The sequence below is a fragment of the Loxodonta africana genome, chromosome 24 (genome assembly GCF_030014295.1).
Source record: "Loxodonta africana isolate mLoxAfr1 chromosome 24, mLoxAfr1.hap2, whole genome shotgun sequence".
NCBI classification, from domain to species: Eukaryota; Metazoa; Chordata; class Mammalia; order Proboscidea; family Elephantidae; genus Loxodonta; species Loxodonta africana.
The window spans coordinates 50,479,406-50,498,119 of record NC_087365.1 but is presented as its reverse complement, the minus strand read 5'-3'; the positions used below and the strand labels follow the sequence as shown (position 1 = coordinate 50,498,119).

Below are 18,714 nucleotides of genomic sequence, written 5' to 3'. Positions count from 1 at the left end.
AATAAAACCCAAAATACCCTATAGGTGATTCCGGTATATGTTACTGGCGTATAGTACTTCTGCGATGACAACATTAGGGACTTATAAGTCCTGGCAGTTGCTTTTGTTAAATCTGACATCTCAGCCATTTTGGAATCTGTTTCTATTGATTGTATTTTTTTCCTAGATCGTGAGCATTTTCCTGTTTCTTTGCATGTCTAGTAATTGTTTATTGCATACAGATACAGGACATTATAGAGACTCTGGATTTTGTTATCTTCCTCTGAAGGCAGTTTAGTTACCGACTAATCACTTTCAACTTGCATAGGCATGATTTTATGCTTTGCTAGGTGGATCTGTGGACAGCCAAGGTTTTTCCCATACCCTTCTAACTTGATGGAGCTCAGCCTTCAAACTGTCTCCTCTGCGAATCTAGTTGAGGCTTGGTTTTAGGCTTTGTTAGGGCAGGTCTAGAGTATCCCTTACTCTAAGGCATGTCCTTATTCCTAAGGCCTGGCATTTTTGGTTGCTTGACAGGGAGATCCTTCTAGTCTGGCTGGGCCAGAACTCCCAACATTATCTACCCTGTCAACCTCTTATCTTCCTGTCCCCTGCCCTGCCCCATAGCAGTGTTTCTCTGGTAAACCTGGCAAGCCTCTCCCTGTGCTTACACATCGCAGCCCTTGACCGAGGAATCCCCCAGCAGCTTCCTCCTCTGATGCCTTGCCCACAGACTCCGGCTGCTTCTGTAGCTCGGAACTCTGAACCCTGCCTCCTCAGTCAGCAAGACCACCACGTTCTGCTTAGGCTCTAAGTGTGGTCGAGAAATTGTCCCAGGCAGAGGGCTGGAGTGGATGTGGGCTCACTTTGTGTGCTTTCACAGTCTTGTAGTGCCTGCTGTCCAGAGCCTGAAAGCAGCTGACCTGTAAGTTTTTGTTGTGTTTTATACTTGTGTGTGGTGGAAGTGTTAGTCCGGTGCTAGTTACTCTGTCATGGCCTGGAAGTTACCTTTTAGAAAAGAAAAAATGTCTTCATATCGTTATTGTCTAGGCTAATCTATTTAGGATGGGAACTTCCTGGCCTGGAGGTTGCTGCTTGTCTCTGTGTTTGAGTCACAGCTTTTGGTAGTAATAAAGAAAGAAACTCATTCAAAGCAGATTAGAAAAAGGGATTGTATGAGGAGGCTGCTGGGATATTGCATAAAACCAGGACAGGAGATTCAAGTCAGGAAGAACCTGGACTTAGGAAGTCAGGTTCAAGATTTCTTTGTTCAGTCAGTTCATCCCACAGGTGGATTCTTTCAGCAAGTATTTGTTGAGCACTTACTATGTGCCAGATACCGTGCTTGATGCTGAAATACAATGAAGAAGAGTAAAGTAAGTGACAGTCTCTTTCTTCATGGAGCTCACGGCCTAGGGGGCAGAGAGACATTGATTAAATAATCACGCAATCAATAGAATTACAAGCTATGGCAAGCCTCACGAAGGAAAAGTGCGTAGAGCTTTGGGACTTAGAGTGGAGGAGCTGACATAAATGGGGAGGAGCATCAGCTAAGATTTCCCGAGGATGAGACCAGAGCTGAGAATTGAAGGATGTGTAGGGGAACAGCATGTGCAAATGCCCAGGTGTAGACCACATCAGAGGAACTGAAGAGGCCAGTGTGGCCGGAGCGAGAGGGGAAGAGAGGTAGGAAGGGGCCAGGGCATGTGGAGCTTTTACCCTGAAGAACTGCCGAATGGTCACATACATACACAGGCAAGAAGCATGATCTGATTTAGGCTTTAATGAGACCCCCTTCCAATTGCTCAGTGGAGGGCAGATTTGAGGGGGGCACAAGCAGAGAGAAGGAAAACAGTTGGAAGGCTATTTACATGATCTCCATCTTTTTAGGGCTGTGTGGTGTCTTCCTTCACTGATGATTCAGCAAATATTTATTGAGCGCTTGCTATATACCAGACACAGTTCTAGATCCTGGGATATCGCGTGGACAAAACAGTCCAAAATCTTTGCGCTTGTGGAATGTACATTGTAGCAAGATGGTAATAAGAATGTTGTTCTAGTGTTTGGTTGCCGTTGAGTTGGCTGCGACTCATGGTAAACATACGTGTAACAGAATGATACATCACCCGGTTGTGTGCCATCTTCATGATTGTTGGTGTGTTTGGGTCCATCGTTGCAGCTATCGCGTCACTCCATCTCACGGAGGGATTCCCTTTTTTTTCGCTGAGCCTCTACTTTACCAACCATGATGGCCGTCTTTAGCGATTGGTCTTTCCTGATGACGTGTCCAAAGTAAGCAAGTTGAAGTCTCGCCATCCTCTTTTCTAAAGAGTTTTTCTGGCTGTGTGTCTTCTAAGACTGATCTGTTTGCTCTTCTGGCGGTCCACATTATATTCAGTATTCTTTGCCAACACCACAGTTCAAATGCATCCATTCTTCTTTGGTCTTCCTTTTTCACTGTCCAACTTTCATACTTTCTGAGCATTTAACTTGTTCCAGGCCCTGTTCCAGGTGCTGTCCGCCTGTTAACTCATCCTCACAAGGGCCCCATGAGGCAGATTACAATTATCTGAGTGAGAGGCCAAAGAACTTGTTCAAGGTCCAGGTTGTTCAGGATTGGAACCCAGGTTGTCTGGTTTGGCTCTCTGCACAACGGTCCTGACCGCCCACCAGCTTTCCCTGCTACTTCCCCACACTCGAGCAGAGAAAGCTTGGTAGAAAATGCCTCATGCCTGCCACCGACCACTCCCCTTGCCCCCATTTTTACATGCTTTCCCAATTGTCACTCCTGTGACCAGCTAATTGGAACCTAAATCCTGATTCTTGGGGAGTCTCTAGTTGGCCCTGGTTATAGGGGGCCACAGTTAGCTGTGGCCAGGGAAGTTGACCTATATGTGGTTGGTGCTAACTCTACCCACTCAGAGGGGGCCTGGGGCCATGGAAGATTCTAGACAGGGAATGGGCTGGCTGTGCAGCCCAAAAGACACCGGCTTTGCTGTGCCTGAAGCTCATGCCCCTCCCACCAACAGCTCACAAAGACCTGTTCTTTTGTTGCCTGTAACTCTAAAAACCCAACGCATGATTTAAAAATTTGTAGGTATATCCTCAAAAGACACAAGTGGAGTATTTTAACTATCATTTGATGAGATTGTCTTCTCTTTAATATGAAATGCATGAATCCCTGATTTTTAGCATAGGGAAAGTCAGTTTTTTTAAAAACTTCTTCGAAAAGTGAAGAGGAGACTCTGAGATTACTGTTCTTAACCTTTTGGTAGGTGCGAAAACCCCCTTTGAAATCTGGAGGGTTGCCCTTTTCATTCCAAGAAGGGTAACACAGTCGTGTTTTGTACCTTGCCTCAGTGCTTCTGCTGGTATCTCTCTTGATCTTCCTCTCTCTATCGCTACATCTGTTACTATTTCTGTATTGTACTGCGGCTTCTTTTCCTTTCTCAATTATCTGGTCTCCACCCTTCTCTTCTTTCTTTGTCACACTATAAAGCTGCATTTTTTTTTTTTTTGCATGCTTATTGGCTTTATGTCCCTTCTTTATATCAAAATCACATGAATACAAGATCATTTAGCTCTCCCTTCTTGAATATAAACCTAAAAATGATAAACATGTGTCGAGTCAGTTTCAACTCATGGTGATCCCATGTGTGTGTCAGAATAGAGCTGTACTCCATAGGGTTTTCTATGGCTGATTTTTGGGAAGAAAATTACCAGGCCATTCTACGAGTGGACTCGAATCTTCACCCTTTTGGTTGGCAGCCAAATGGCTTTAGTCTTGCTTAGCTGGTTTGTATTTCTTGAATGTCACTGGGTCTTGGAAGAAAGTTTTCTCTAAACTGTAAATGCTTTTCAAGTCATATCTTATGATTCAGTCATTTGGAACTGTCTTGTTTGGAATGTGCTGCGTCCTAGGCACTGTGCTTGGTGCCAGTAATGATGGGTGAGATCAACAAGGTTCTGGCCCTGATGGAGCTCAGGGGCAATTGGAGATGAAGAGTAGATCAGGACAGTTTGTGGTGACAATTGCTAAGATGAAGAAACCCTGGTAGCACAGTGGTTAAGCGCTTGGCTGCTAACTGCAAGGTCAGTGATTCAAACCCACCAGCTGCTCCATGGGAGAAAGGTGTGGCAGTCTGTTTTCGTAAAGATTAACAGCCTTGGAAACCCATGGGGCTGTTCTCTATCCTGTAGGGTCGCTATGAGTTGGAATGGACTTGGCAGCAGTGGGCTTGGGTATTACTAAGATGCACCTGAGTTAGAGAAGCCCCGGGAGCCCAGATGAGGGTGATCTACAGTGACTTGTCAGGTGGACACCTAGACTCTAAGGTGAGACAGAAAGGCTGATTAGGAGCTCATCCATTGGAGTCACATCTTGGGGTAGCTGCTTCCACAAAACAAACCATGCTTAGAGACAGTACTTGGAAGGCCTACTTTATAGAGGGAGGGTCTCTCTGAGGAAGTGGCTTCTAAGCTGAGAGCTGGAGCAAGTGATACAGCCAGCACAGAGACAAATGATGTCCTTTCTCTCCCTTTTAGTGGTGGTGGGAGAGGATTCCATGCACAGAGCACAGCACGTGCAAAGGCCCTGAGGCAGGGAAGAACTCAGTGTGCCTAAGGAATTGAAGGAAGACCAGTGTCACTTGAGTTTAGCTTGGAGGGAAATGGGTTGGAAGGGCCAGGCCATGAAGGGCTTGTAAGCCAAGGTGAGGAGCTAGGGTTTTTTTTCCAGGGTGAGGGAAAGGGAGTAATGGGTTTTGAGTAGGCGAGTAATGTGATTCTGATTTAACATCTTTCAGGTCACTCAGGCTGTTCTCTGGGGGCTGGGTTAGAGGGCGTCCGGGGAGGAAGCAGAGAGTTTCTTAGGCCGTGACAGTTAGCCAGGTCAAAGACCAAGGTGGTGAGGACTAGGGGCTGGCAGTGGAGGTGGAAGGCAGGGGATGGATTCTATGGTGTGCTCTAGAGGAGTTGGTGCTGACGTGGATATGGGAGGGAAGGAGCAATTGAGTGGATGGTTCAACTGGGCGGTTGATGTAGCCATGTGCTAGGATGGGAAGTTTGGGGAGGAAGAAGTTTTTTTTTTTGGCAGGGGAAATCCTGAGTTCACTTTGGGACATAGAAGGTGTCAAGGGTTTGTGGGGTGTCCAAGCAAAGATGTCAAGAAGATAATTGGATATATGAGCCTGGAGCTCAAAAGCAAAGTCTGGGACTTTCTAAAACTCAGGAATGCCCGAAGACCACATGTTCAGTCTTCAGGGGGCTTAATGGGCACCCACTTGGAAGAATTTATTTCCTGCACCCTCAATACCAACATGCTTCTCTCCAGTAGCAATGGACTGAGGAGAGAACCAAAGGAGAGACTGGAGAAACCTGCATCACAAACTGACCAGCTTGTCGGGCCAGCAATGAGAGGAAATGATTGAATTGACCAAACGCCAGGGAGCAATAGGGAGTGGCAGGGAGTAGGGCAAAGCAGAGTGTGGGCCTTGTCTCAAGGCAGCTGCTCTTCAGCCCCTGTCGGTCGGGCCATGTGGGAATGTGGGCTCAGCATTGCCAGGTTTTCCAGTTTTTATCAAGAGGAGCAGGAAGTCTGGATTTTTATGTGACATTTCTGATTTTTAGGTTTGGCCACTTAATCAAACTCTGGGTTAGATTTGGCTCAAGGCTGCCAGTTCGTATCCTTGGAGGGTAAATAAGGACGTGCTACTTCAAGGCTTATTAAATAGAAGGGCAATTAGAGAGAAGCTGTATTTATACGATTTCCAAGACTTGTTCAGTTAGAAGGGGCACTGTTAGCAGCCTGATCAGATAGTTTCTCCTATGTTGCTGTTTTTGCCATTGAGTCAATTCCGACTCATTGTGACACTGTAGGACACAGTAGAACTGCCCATAGGGTTTCCAAGGATGTAAACCTTTACAGAATCAGACTGCCACATCTTTCTTCCACGGAGCAGCTGGTGGGTTCAAATCGCTGACCTTTCGGTTAGCAGCCAAGTGCTTTAACCACTGTGCCACCAGGGCTCCTGTTTATACATATACCAGAAAACCAAACCTGCTGTCATTGAGTCCATTTCGACTCATAGCGACCCTATGGGACACAGTAGAACTGTCCCATGGGGTTTCTAAGGCTGTAAACTTTTACGGAAGCAGTGGCTGGTGGGTTTGAATCGCCAGTCTTTTGGTTAGCAGCTGAGTGCTTTAACCACTGTGCCACCAGGCCTCCTTAGTTTCCTCTATAAAGCTCCAAACTTTATCAAAGTAGAACGAGTCTAAAGTTTGTTCAGAAGAGCCGGGGAATCTTAATCTTAGCTGCTTGATTCCCCTCGAAAGAGCCATCAGCCTTTTGGTGGAACCTCACTGTCACTTCCTCATTCTATTTTAGGACTGGATGTAGTGGTCCCAAGTGGACAAAACTCCCATTCAAAGGCAGCTTGTAAGATTGGGCTTTAAGTGTTTCCATAGCGCTTCAGCTTAGGGAACCTAATAATGCCCCAGTTGAGAGAGGCCTCTGTAACGCCATTGTCATTTGATCCTTGCCCGGGCTGCTTCCAGACCCAGAAACCATGTTCCCGCTCAGAAATTCCAGCATAGGACACTTCTGGTTCTATTCCTTTTGCACCCTTGTGCTGGCACTTCCACAAATGTTATTGCCACCGCTCTGCAGGAAACGTTTTCAACTGAAAGCATGACAGAAAGCCATCCTTTTAGCAGAGCGTACTCAGAGTGTGAGAATGCCTCGCCGTAATGTTCACCTCCAAAGACAACACTCTTGGTTCTTTTGAGCAGATGTTTCAACATATGGAAAAAATATGGTTGGTTCCTTTAGGAGAAGTTCCTTGCAGATGCGGAAACCGGATCACTGTTTGATCCCAGGTAACCGTAACACACTTTGCAGGGCTGCACGACTGGGGGGCGGGGAGAGCGCACCTGTCCAGGTTACTATCCCCTGAGCCGGAGGAGGCTGGTAAAGTCTCCAGACTAGCATCTTGTAAAATGGATTACGGGGCAGGGATTTGCAACCCGCTGGATTTCAGCTTTTGTGCTCTCCGTGGCTCCCTTTAAATTACATCTCAGAAAGAGAAGAAAAGCCAGATGGGGTTTTCTGTTTACCAGGCGAAGCTGGACCCGTGCCTGGGAGCAGCCCTCCTTTGGCGACTGACTGGCATGTTGACTTCTCTTTGACCAATAAAATTTTGTGCTTGGTGAGCCACCTCCCCACCCCTGCTTTTAAGACATGAGACAGGAAATAGGTCTCACGGATGCTAATTTGTCCTGATTGGGGCTGCTGTGTTTGCCTCTGCAGAAGGGTCCAATCAGAACCTTCCGGAAAAGGAAAGGAAAAAAGGCCTGACATGGTGATTGGGTGGCTTAAGCTTCAGAAAAGTTTGATGGAGAAGAGAGTTCTGCGATTGTTGGGGGTTCATTTGTGCATTCATTTACTCAAACCATTTACTGAGCACCTACTATGTGTACATACTGTTCCTGGCTCTGGGAACATGGTAATGAACAAAACAGACACAAATTCCTGCCCCGTGGAGCAGATGTCCTCGCTGGGGGGAGATAAGCAGTAAATTTAATAAATCAAAAACCCGTCAACGTTGAGTCGATTTTGACTCATAGTGACCCTATGGGACAGAGTGGTACTGCCCCGTAGGGTTTCCAAGGAGCACCTGGTGGATTGGGACTACTGACCTTTTGGTTAGCAGCCATAGCACTTAACCACTACACTACCAGAGTTTCCAATCTAATAAATCAAAAAACTAAATAATATGTCAGGAGGTGATAAGTACTGTTGGGGAGAAAATTACAGGCAAGGGCTTGCTGCCCTATTGTGTTTTAAATAGGGTGGTCAGGATAGGGCTTTCCGGGCAGAGAAGAAGGTGACGGAGTGAGAGGTGCAGGTCTCTGGGGAAGAGTGTTCCAGGCAGAGGGAGCAGCCAGTGCAAGGCCTGGGGTGGTTGGGAGTGGAGAAGAGGCCTGTGTGGTAGGAGTAGTATGAGCCAGGGTAGAAGAGACGGAGATGAAAGTGGAGAGGAGAGGGGGTGGGCTGATTATGAGCCCTGGAAGCCAACAGAGGACATTTATTGGAGGGGTGGGATCTGGCTTAGGTTTTAGCGGGCTCCGTCTGGCTGCTGTGGGGAGGAGAATAGCCTGGAGGGGCTGAGGGTAGAAGCGAGGATGTCTGTGAGGAGCTACGGCAGTGGTCCAGGCAAGAGAAGATGGTGGCTGGACCAGGGTGGTGGGTGCAGGTGGGAAGTGGTCAGGTTCCAGGAACATATTGAAAGTCGAGTAACAAGATTTTTTGAGGTGTGAGAGGTGTGGTGTGGTTTTCAGCCTGTATGAGGCTGCAGCCTTAGAAAAAGCCGGAGGCCTCAGGGTTCAGCCACCAGGCCCATCCCAGTAAGCCTTCTATTTTCAGAGGGCAGACATCTTCTAGGGGTGGCTTGATCCAGCCCCTTCATTTTTTATTTTATTTTATTTATTTTGTTGTGGCTGAAAATATACACAGCAAAACATACCAATTCAACAGTTTCTACATGTACAATTCATTGACATTGCTGATATTCTTTGAGTTGTGTAACCATTCTCACCCTCCTTTTCTGAGTTGTTCCTCCCCCATTAACATAAACTCACTGTCCCCTAAGGTTCTTATCTAATCTTTCTGGTTGCTCTTGTCAGTTTGATCCCATAGAGAGAGCTCTTAAAAGAACATAATGCTCAAGCCAGCCCCTTCATTTTAATTAAAGATGGGGAAAATGTGGCCCAGAGAGGGGAAGAGAGGGAGTGGGGCGGGGTCTCGCAGAGCGAGGTGTGCAGTGTGAGGACTCTGAGGCCACTTTTAGGAGGAGCCATCCTCACCACCCTGCCCTAGTCAACACTAGTCTCTTGATTTACAACCACTGGTGGAAACCCTGGTGGCGTAGTGGTGGTTAAGGGCTGTGTCTGTTAACCTAAAGGTCAGCGGTTTGAATCCACGAGGCACTCCTTGAAAAAACCCTATGGGGCAGTTCTCCTCTGTCTTGTAGGGTCGCTGTAAGTTGGAATTGACTCGATGGCAATGGGATTTTGGGGTTTTTTTGGTGACTAATTTAAAAACTTTACAGAGTACAGTCCAAACCCAGTGCGTCTGTAGGCCAGATGCGGCCCCCGTGTGTGAGCTCGGCTGAAGGCTGGAGTGGTCACGAAGGCCTTGTGGAGGAGTTGGGACTGGAGCGGGGCCTGCCGAGCCGAGTGGAGAAGAGGAACGGCATTCCCGGGTGGGGCCGGGGTGGGCAGAGGTGTGGCGTGATGAGGGTGTGGAGCCCAGCTGGTACCAGCATTAACACATCTTCATCTCACACGCCAGTGTTAAGCAAGAGGGCTCTCAGGCCCCATTAGAAGGTCAGTTATCGTGAATGGACATCAGTACAGCATTTTCTCCAGATGTGGGCAGAACACAGAAAGCTTCCAGAGTCTTAGAGAAACAAATGTTCCAAAAAGTGAGATAAAGTGTTGAACTTGCACTATTTCTTGCAGTCAGTGGGGACATATAGGAAATCTCCACATGTTTCCCAAACATCGTTTTGGGCACCGGGGGCTGTAATGATAAGAGCTACACTTACTGAGCACTTCCGGTGTGCCTTCCTTACGGGGACTCATTTAATCTTTGCAGGAATGGCCTGTAGACGTGCATTGCAGTTCTTAATTTACAGGCAGGGAAACTGGGACACAGAGAGGTTAAGCAACTAGCCTAATATCACCCAGATGGTGAGTGGAGGCGCTCGAACTGGGGGTAGGAGACCTGAAGCCAGAGCCCTCTTCGTAAACACGGATCTGCGCTGCCTCTTGGAAGTAGAAAATGCAGGTTGTCTGGAGCGAGGCAGTAGAGTAGGCACTAGCTTTGGGGCTCTGGGAGATTCACTGGGCTGTAGTTTCTTTGTCTGTGAAATGGACATAACAGACCTTTCATGTTATTTATTTTGCTTTTGCCAAGAGTAATTAGGATCTAAATGAAGATGCCCAGCAAGATCTTTGGCATAAAAGCAGACACCCATTGCTTTTCTTTTGTTCACAAACAGAGCAGTTGACATGTGGATTGGGGTTTTTTTTTTTTTTTTTTAAGCTCTGTTAGTCTAAGATTAGATCCTGGGGCTCATGCTGACTTTTTTTGGTTGAGTGAATTGAATCTGAGTCCATAGTTATATCCGGCTGTTGTGTATTTTGAGTGCCTTGCATCCTAGGGGACTCATCTTCCAGCACTTGATTGGACAGTATTCTGTTGTGATCCATAGGTTTTCATTGACTAATTTTTTGAAGTAGGTCACAAGGCCTTTCTTCCTAGTCTTATTCTGGAAGCTCCACTGAAACCTGTCCACCATGGGTGACCCTGCTGGTATTTCCGGAGTGGCTCTATGTTCAGCCCCGGGTACACAATATAATGAGCATACTGCTGAGTTGGGGGATTGTGGGTGGACATGAGGATAGGAGGGGATGGGGTCCAGGGAGGCAGCTCTGCAGCTCCTTGGGCGTGGTCAGCCGGTGGTGCAACATGAACCCTGGGCCGAGCTGGGCATTTGGGTTTCTCACGACCTCTTCTGCTTCTGTCAGAAATGAGGCCTCTGCATGAGGTGGATTATCATGCACCTGTCAGCTCCAGTATTCCACAGAAGAGGGACTGTGACCACTCCTGGGACCCTCTGGAAGGATCTGGAGCACCGTGCCTGAGCCTGTCTGCTGGCGGAGGCTGGGGTGTATGAGGAGGTGCTCTGTGTCCCTGGCTGGCCCTGCTGCCCTTCCGAGTGCCCCCTGGGTTCAGGGGCGTGGGGACCAGGACCTCTGTCTTGACCATTGAGCATTTTCTAATTTGGTCCTATGAATGAGACCCGTGACTGCCTCAGAAGGCACCAGCTCCATTGACAACAGAGTCATTAACTGGCCTGCGAGGGGGTTGGGCAGGAAAACTGGGGAAATGGCAGATTCCCATGGATTTCTGGTTCTTTGTGGCCTAAGTAGTTAATAGCATGGGCACTAGAGCTAGGCCACCTGGGTTCCATTCATGGTGCTGTGCGATCTTAGGCAAGTTACTTAACCTCTCTGTGCCTCCGAGTACTGTGTAGGAATATTAGGAGGATTATATCCATTACACCCAGTGATACATGGAATCCACTTAGAACCGTACCCAGCCATGCTTGGTTCTTGGGAAATGCTCATTTTCTTTCCCTGGTTTCATCCACATAGCCTGAGACAGACTCAACTGTATTAAGGAGGGCAGGGGCCAGGTTCTGTGGGCTTCAGTGTGCAAGAACAGAAAAAAAGACAGGAAGGAAGTATGTCAAAATAATAACAGTGGCTCTCTTCAGAGAGAATTTTCCAGATTGCCCTAGAAGCTCTTCGTGCTGCTTAAGGATTTTTTAAAAATGTGGGAAGTGAAACCAGGCTGGTTAAGCATCAAGCTGATGGTTTGTCCTGTTGGTTGCTCAGGCCCCTGCTGGCCAACAGAGTCCTACCATCTACCTGGCCTCTGTCTCTCCCGCGTTTGGCTGCAGCAGCCAGCAGGTCCCCCCTCCACCAACAACAGGTGGAACAAGAGCTGGGGTGTGGGGCAGGTGCGGCTGCACGGGGCCTGTGGGCTGCCAGCCTCTATTGACATCTCTGAGCATGTCCTGGTGTGAGGGCCTGGAGCCCAGGAGCATCTGGGAGGAGAACCAGGTGGGCCTGTGTGGCCAGCACTTGGGTTCTGAGATGTCAACCTCCTGCAGGGGAATTTGCTTCCATGGCTCACAACGGTGGCCAGACCTGTGTTACATTAATTCTGGGACCTGACTGCTCTGGCCTTTCAAACTGAGCTTGTTCTCACCCGTGACCATGAACAAGGATAATCTGAACTCCTGGATCCTCAGTTTCCCTAGCAGCAAATTGGAGACAGGAGGCGGTGGTGGTTCAGTGGTAGAGTTCTCACCTTCCGTATGGGAGGACTCTGGTTTGATCCCCAGCCAGTGCACCTCGAGAGCAGCTGCCACCTGTCCGTCAGTGGAGGCTTTGGTGTTGCTGTGATACTGAATAGGTTTCAGTGGCACTTTCAGACTAAGACAGACTAGGAAGAAAGGCCTGGTGATCTGCTTCTGATAATCAGCCAATGAAAGCCCTATGGATGACAACAGGCAGCGTTTCATTCCGTTGTACATGGGGTAGCCATGAATCGAGGGCCGACTCAGTGGCAGAATTGGAGAGACGGTTACTTATGTGTTAAGATTTTTATGGATAAGTGAGAGTGCGCTTAAGACACTTAGCATGTTACCAAGTGCAGACGCACTGGTTTATTTTCTAAATTAATGTTTTTGAGTAGGGGATGCATTCACATGGTGTGGAACTTACAAGGTACAAGAGATGGACGAGACCAGGCCTCCCTCTCACCCCGTTCCCAGGCTGCCACTTCCTTTCCTGGAGGCACCAGCCTTGCTAGTTTCTTGACCATCTTTCCAGACACGGTCTGTTTACCCTTGTGGTCGTAGTCTTCGTTGTCACTGTCATCATCATTAAAAAAAAAAAAAAAAAAAAAAGTTTATTGTTGAGAATACGCACAGTGAAACATACACCTGTCAACCGTGTCTACGTGTACAATTCAGTGACATCGACTACGTTCTTCCAGTTGTGCAGCCATTCTTACCCTCCTTTTCTGAGTTGTTCCTCCCCCATTGACATAAACTCGTCATTGTTATAATTTATTGACAGGATGCTCAGCACATTGTAAATTCCCAATAAATGATCAAGGCAGTTATCATCATTCAGTTTAAAGAAACATTGCGTTTTGATTTTCTAGATAGAAATTGAAACTGAATTGATCTTTAGGCATTACCCACTTAACCAGTAGACCCTTCCCCATGAAACGCAGTTTCTGTCACGTGAGCCCCATTCTCCTTCTTGACATTTGTTACAGAACTGTAAACAGCATTCTAGGGAATGTGGTTTTTGGAACCTGCATCAGGTACATGTTTATTAAGCCTTGAACTTACCTGACCCCAGGCTTCATCACCTAAAATAAACCACAGCATGCAGTTAGTCTCAGCAAAAAAAAAAAAAAAAAAAATTATGAAAGAACATTTTATTATGAAAATTTCCAAACACACAGCAAAGTTTTACGATGAATACCGATAGACTCATGACTGACTTTACCACTAACAATTTACTACTTTGTTATGTATCTATTAGTGTTTGTCCTTCCTCTATCCATCAGAAAATGATACACTAGAGATAAAATCCCAACGGTGGAAAGTATCAGCAAGGGTGTGGCATCATGGTTAAAGATTAGCAATTAAAGTGTTGGGAAGGATTATGGGTGGTTTTCCTTTTATCTTTTATTTATTCAAATGTTGATGGAGCTTCTACCACACACTGAGCATGCGCTGTGCTAGGTGCTTCCTACTCAGTCTGGCCTGTGGGCCAACAGCACGGACATCCCCTGGGAAGTTGTTAAAAACGTAGACTCTCAGCCCCACCCCAGCTGCTGAGTCAGAATCTACATTTTACAGGATCCCCCTGTGCACATTGAAGTCTGAGACACAACCTTCTAAAATGGTAGGGATGGTCAATCTATGGCCCCAGGGGCCAAATGTGGCCTGCCACCTCTTTTTGTAAATAAAGCTTTATTGGAACACAGCCATGCCTATTCGTATGGTCTGTGGTTGCTGTTAGGGAGCCCTGGTGGTACAACAATTAAGTGCTCGGCTACTAACCAAAAGGTTGGTGGTTCGAACCCACCAGTGGCTGCGTGGGAGAAAAGACCTGGAGATCTGCTCCCGTAATGATTACAGCCTAGAAAACCCTATGGGACGGTTCTACCCTGTCCTATAGGGACGCTATGAGTTGAAATCAACTCGTTGGCACAAAACAATGACAACAACATGGCTGCTTTCCTGCTATAATGGCAGAATCAAGTAGTTTTGATAGAGGCAGAAGGACCCGCAAAGCTGAAAGTATTTATTATCTGGCTCTTTACAGAAAAATTCACTGACTCCTGTTTTAATGGGGTGGCTGTAACATGGAGAGTGGGTTGTAAGGGGGCCAGGATGGAAGCCAGTTGGGAGGTTAAGGCAGTTATCCAAGTTCAGAGCTGACGGGAGCTTGGATCAGGGTGGTAGCAGTAGAGATGGAAAGGATCGGTGAGTATCTGGACTTTTCCTTGGCTTTTTGCACATTTTCTATGTTGCACATATGTTCTTTATAATCAGGAGGATTGCAAAGAACAAAATACGCGGTTACAAATATGATAAGCACTTTCCCTGTAGAAGGAGCATTCCTGAAACCATCCATTTTGCCAAGAAATAAATAGCGTCAAATCGCCTCAGCCTTTTAACTTTGAGACCTGTGGTTTTGGCTGTGTGTGCGCGCGCGCGTATGCGTGTGCGCGCACATGCGTGCACATGCTGAGATGCTCTCACTTGAACTTTCACCTTCTTTGTAAACATCTGTACCTGTTTGGAGATTTACTCCGCCTTTGAACGGGAATATCCAGCTCTTTCCTGGCCTGGGGAGTTCCTTCAGAGCCCCTGACTAAATCGTTGTTTTTGAAGACACTCAGGCGCATCTTGGATGTCACCGTCGCTGTCATCCTAGTGTTAGGTTATTTAACTAGTGGCTGTTGTGGTTTGCACACCGACTTTGTTAGCTGAGCGCCACGGCCTCCGTTTGGTTGGCTCCCAGTTCCCGATGGCAGGAGAAGGGAGGAGGCAGCAGGTGTGAGCCGTGGCCTGGCGTCTTCGTGTCCTCTCGACAGCGGGGCTTGTCCCTAAGCATGGCATTCTTTTTAGCTTGTCTTGTTCTGCTGATGCACTTACTTAGCAAAGTCGTTTCTGTGTTTGCAAAGCTGGCAACTAGGATGAATTTGGGAGCTGGGAATCTTTTCGGGATAAAAGTACCAACCAGAGGAATTGATTGTTTTGCTGGAAATTTTCTGCTGAGGGCCAGCTCTGTGCTGGTACTGGGCTGCGGCCTGGGACCCAGCAGTGAATGAGACCGACATGGTCTGTGCCCTCATGAAGCCAGCAGTCTTGAGGCGGAGACAGATTGACAAGTCAGTAAATGGTAGCTCAGGTAGTTGTAAGTGCTCCCAAGGAAATGCGGGGGGAGTTGGGGTGGAACGAGGGAATGAGCACAGTAAGGCTGTTCGCGTGCTGCTGGTGCGTGCGCAGAGGAGCCCAGGGCAGGGGCAGGGCCAGCAGGTGGAGCATGTCTTGGCTGGGAAGGGAAGGGCTGCAAAGCGTCTTCCTTTGGCTGTGGGTCTGAGGCCCCGGTTTGATGACCTACTGAGAGCTCTTTGAGTGATACAGAAGACCTTTAACAAAATGTAAATTTGAATTTTGTCACTTAATAAGTTTGCATCCTTTATTTTTGTGTCCCTTTTTGAGGGACAAGGATTTGGGGGCAGGTAATTGGGGACGGGGACAGTGATGGTTCAGTGGTAGACTTCTCACCTTCCGTGCAGGAGCCCTGGGTTTTATTCCCAGTCAGTGCACCTCATGCATGGCCACCACCCACGGTCACTGAAGCCTTGCATGTTGCTGTGATGCTGAAGGGGTTTCAGTGAGCTTCCAGACTAAGACTAGGAAGAGAGGCCTGGCAATATATTCTGAAATTGAGCCTATGGGTCACAACGGTCTGATCCACAACTTATCATGGGCATGGCTTGGGACTGGGTAGCATTTCATTCCATTGTGCATGGGGTCGCCATGACTCAGGGGCTGACTCAAAGGCAACTAACAACGACAATTTATTTGAGAAGTGATCCCAGGCAGCAGGAATGAAGGAACAGGAGAGCGACGTAGAGAAGGGGAGGGAGAAGCGGGCCAGGGCACTGGTGAGCTGCTTGCTGCCGTAGCCAGTAGGGCTCGGCTCCGCAGGGGATCCTTACAGAACTTGGAACTGTCCCTCCAGAGCACAGAAGACGTGGGCTCTTACCAGCTGACTTCTGGCCCCTGCTATTGAAGGTTGCCCCCCCGCCCCCCCCCACACACCCAGGTGATGCCTTTGCAGGTCAAGGGAGCACCTGTGGCTGAGGGAGAAGTCACCGGCATGCTTGGGATGCCAGCCGCAGCTGAAGTCTGGGGGGTGAGATGGTGTGCTGTGGGCCACCACTTGTGACTGCTCTACACACGAACACATTTGCCTGGGACAGCTCAGCCTTAGGGCCTTGAGCTCACTGGTGCTTAAGAGCTCGCTGGTCCTTGGTCCACCCTGGGCATCTGAACAAAGAGGGGAGCCAGCTGTGTCTCCGATTCAGGAGTTGAGCAGTTGACTATGAACTGGATTTTTGGTTTTCCTGTGACTTTTGCTGTGGCATTTCAGTGCCTTCTATAAGCCCACGGAATGTAGACAGAAGTCCCCAACTCACAGCCCGGGGAAGTCTTCTGTGTGTCACTAGGTACGGTTGCGCAGGTTGTGCACTGCATCTCATGAGGGTCCCTTCACGTTCACATGTGTATTTAGACCATGTTCTGGCACACGCCTGCAAAGTGTGCAGAGGAAGAGGTGTCTTTTTTCAACCTGTGCAGAAGTGCCAGATGGGCTAGCAACGGCCCTGCCAGGATAATTCTTAAAAAGAGAAAAAACTCTGAGTTTGAATGGTCAGGGACGTCCTCCCTGTGTGTGTAGTCCATCAGTCTTTACACTGGTTTCTCAGCTCATTAAACTGCTTGCCTGGCTCCTTAAGGTATTTGAGTTTAACTTGCGAGGTTAAAAAGACACCTTTGCTAGTCCAGAAGACACCCCTGCTCCCGTACTTCCCTTTCTCGCAGGTGGGACTTTTGTTGTCCTCTCCTTCCCACCCTCTGACCCTCTAGCTTCCTGGAACAGTTGAGGAGTGTTGGGTTGCCGCTCAGCTTCCACCTCTGCCTGAATCTCACTGTGCAACCTCGGCCCACACACTTGTCCTCTCTGAGCTGTGAAAACCTCAGCTCTAAACTCCCTCCCAACTCCCACCTTAGGTGAATCTGTGATTCAGATTAATAGGTGTTACCAAGAAGAGGTGCCTATGTTAAGTTTTCTTCTCTTTGAGTTGGGAGTACCAGGTGCTCTTCAACTTGGCCCACCTCAAATTGCATTTCTTAACTCCAGGGCTGATTAATTCAGTGAACTGAAGCTGTTTCTTTCAGGTTTGGAGTTGAATGAGCTAGAAGGGTACTTGGAAATCATCTGGTTGAATAATTGGTATGTGCGATTCATATATTGTTTTACTGAGAGCTTTGGCTGCCTTTTTACTGAGGGCTTCAGCTACCATCTTACTGAGGGCTTCAGGCACCATTTTGTTGAGGGCTTTGGTTAACATTTTACTGAGGGCTTCCTATGTTCAGACCTTTTGCTAAGCTAAAGTTCCCTCACTCAGTCCTCACAGTGAGTACTGGTTTTGCAAATGACCAAATTTAGGCTCAGAGAGATGATGTGAATTATAAAGATCACACTGCGACTGAGCTCTCAGGGTCACTAATTCAGACTGTTAAAAGCGAGGGTTTGGAATATAGTATTTATTGAGCGTGTACAACATGCCAGACATTACCTAACTACTGACCTGCAATGTCCGTCATAACTCTATGAACTGAGTCCTGTTATCTTACAAATAGGAGCCCTGGTGGCACAGTGGTTACAGTGCTTGACTTCCAACAGAAAGGTCGGCAGTTCGAACCCACCAGCTGCTCTATAGGAGAAGGATGCGGCAGTCCACTTCCGTAAAGATTTACAGCCTTGAAAACCCTATGGGACAGTTCTACTCCATCCCGTAGGGTCACTGTGAGTCAGAATCACTCCATGGCAATGGGGATTTTACAAATGAGAAAACTGAACCCCATAGAGATTTGAGACTTGCCCAAGGTAGGGCACACTCCGGTAGCTAGTGGGACGATGTCAGATTTTTGATCTCTTTCTCCTTCTCTTCCACTTCCCTCTGCCTTGTGCACTTTCCCATGCGTCTTCTTTACCTGTTGGCACCTGTCACAAGTCTGTCTGTGGCAGGGAGGGGGATGTTGGCATTTTGGTGGCCACTGGCTCAACCATTTCCTGCCTCCCCTCTGCCTCGGGGCCAAGCTGTCATCTTCTCTTGTCTGGGTGACGCTGTCCCTCCTAACTGGTTTCCCTGTCTCTGCTTGTGCCCCTTGTCTAGTCTGGTCCCCAGACAGCAGCCAGAGGCATCCGTTCAGAACGCACGTGTGACGACGCCACTCCCCTCTTCTGAGCCTCCATGTCTCCCCGCTCACTTAGCGCACACACACTCCTCACCAGGGACTTGAAAGGCCTCTGTCATCTGGGCCCTGCCCACCTCTCTACTCGTCACTCACTCCATCTCTACCCTCCTGGCCTCCATGCTACTCCTCAAATACTCCAGGCAGGCTCCTACCTCGGGGCCTTTGCACTTGCTGTTCACGTCTCCCAGGTACTCACATGGCTCCTTTCTCTGCTTCATTCAGGTTTTGCCTCAAATGTCACCTCCTCAAAGAAGCTTTCCCTGATTCCTCTGTCAAGAAAAATACCTCTTCCTTGCCATCCTCTGTCTCTCCACTTGTTTTTATTTCATAGCCTTATATATCTTTGTCTGTTCCTTTCTTTCATCTAACTACCCACGCACCCACCCACCCACCCACCTATACACTCATCCACTCATCTATCCCTCCATCCTCTACCCATCATTCCATCCACCCTTCCATGCACGCCACTCATCCACCCACCCATCCATCCACCCATCAATCTACACATCCTCCGCCCATC

The 18,714-nt window shown here is 48.0% G+C and overlaps 1 protein-coding gene across 5 annotated transcripts in view; it reads left to right on the top strand.

Annotated features, from left to right (window-relative positions):
* The window catches only part of NFATC2 (nuclear factor of activated T cells 2), a 187,350-nt gene that overhangs the window by 26,826 nt on the left and 141,810 nt on the right, over positions 1–18,714 (top strand). The window lies entirely within an intron of this gene.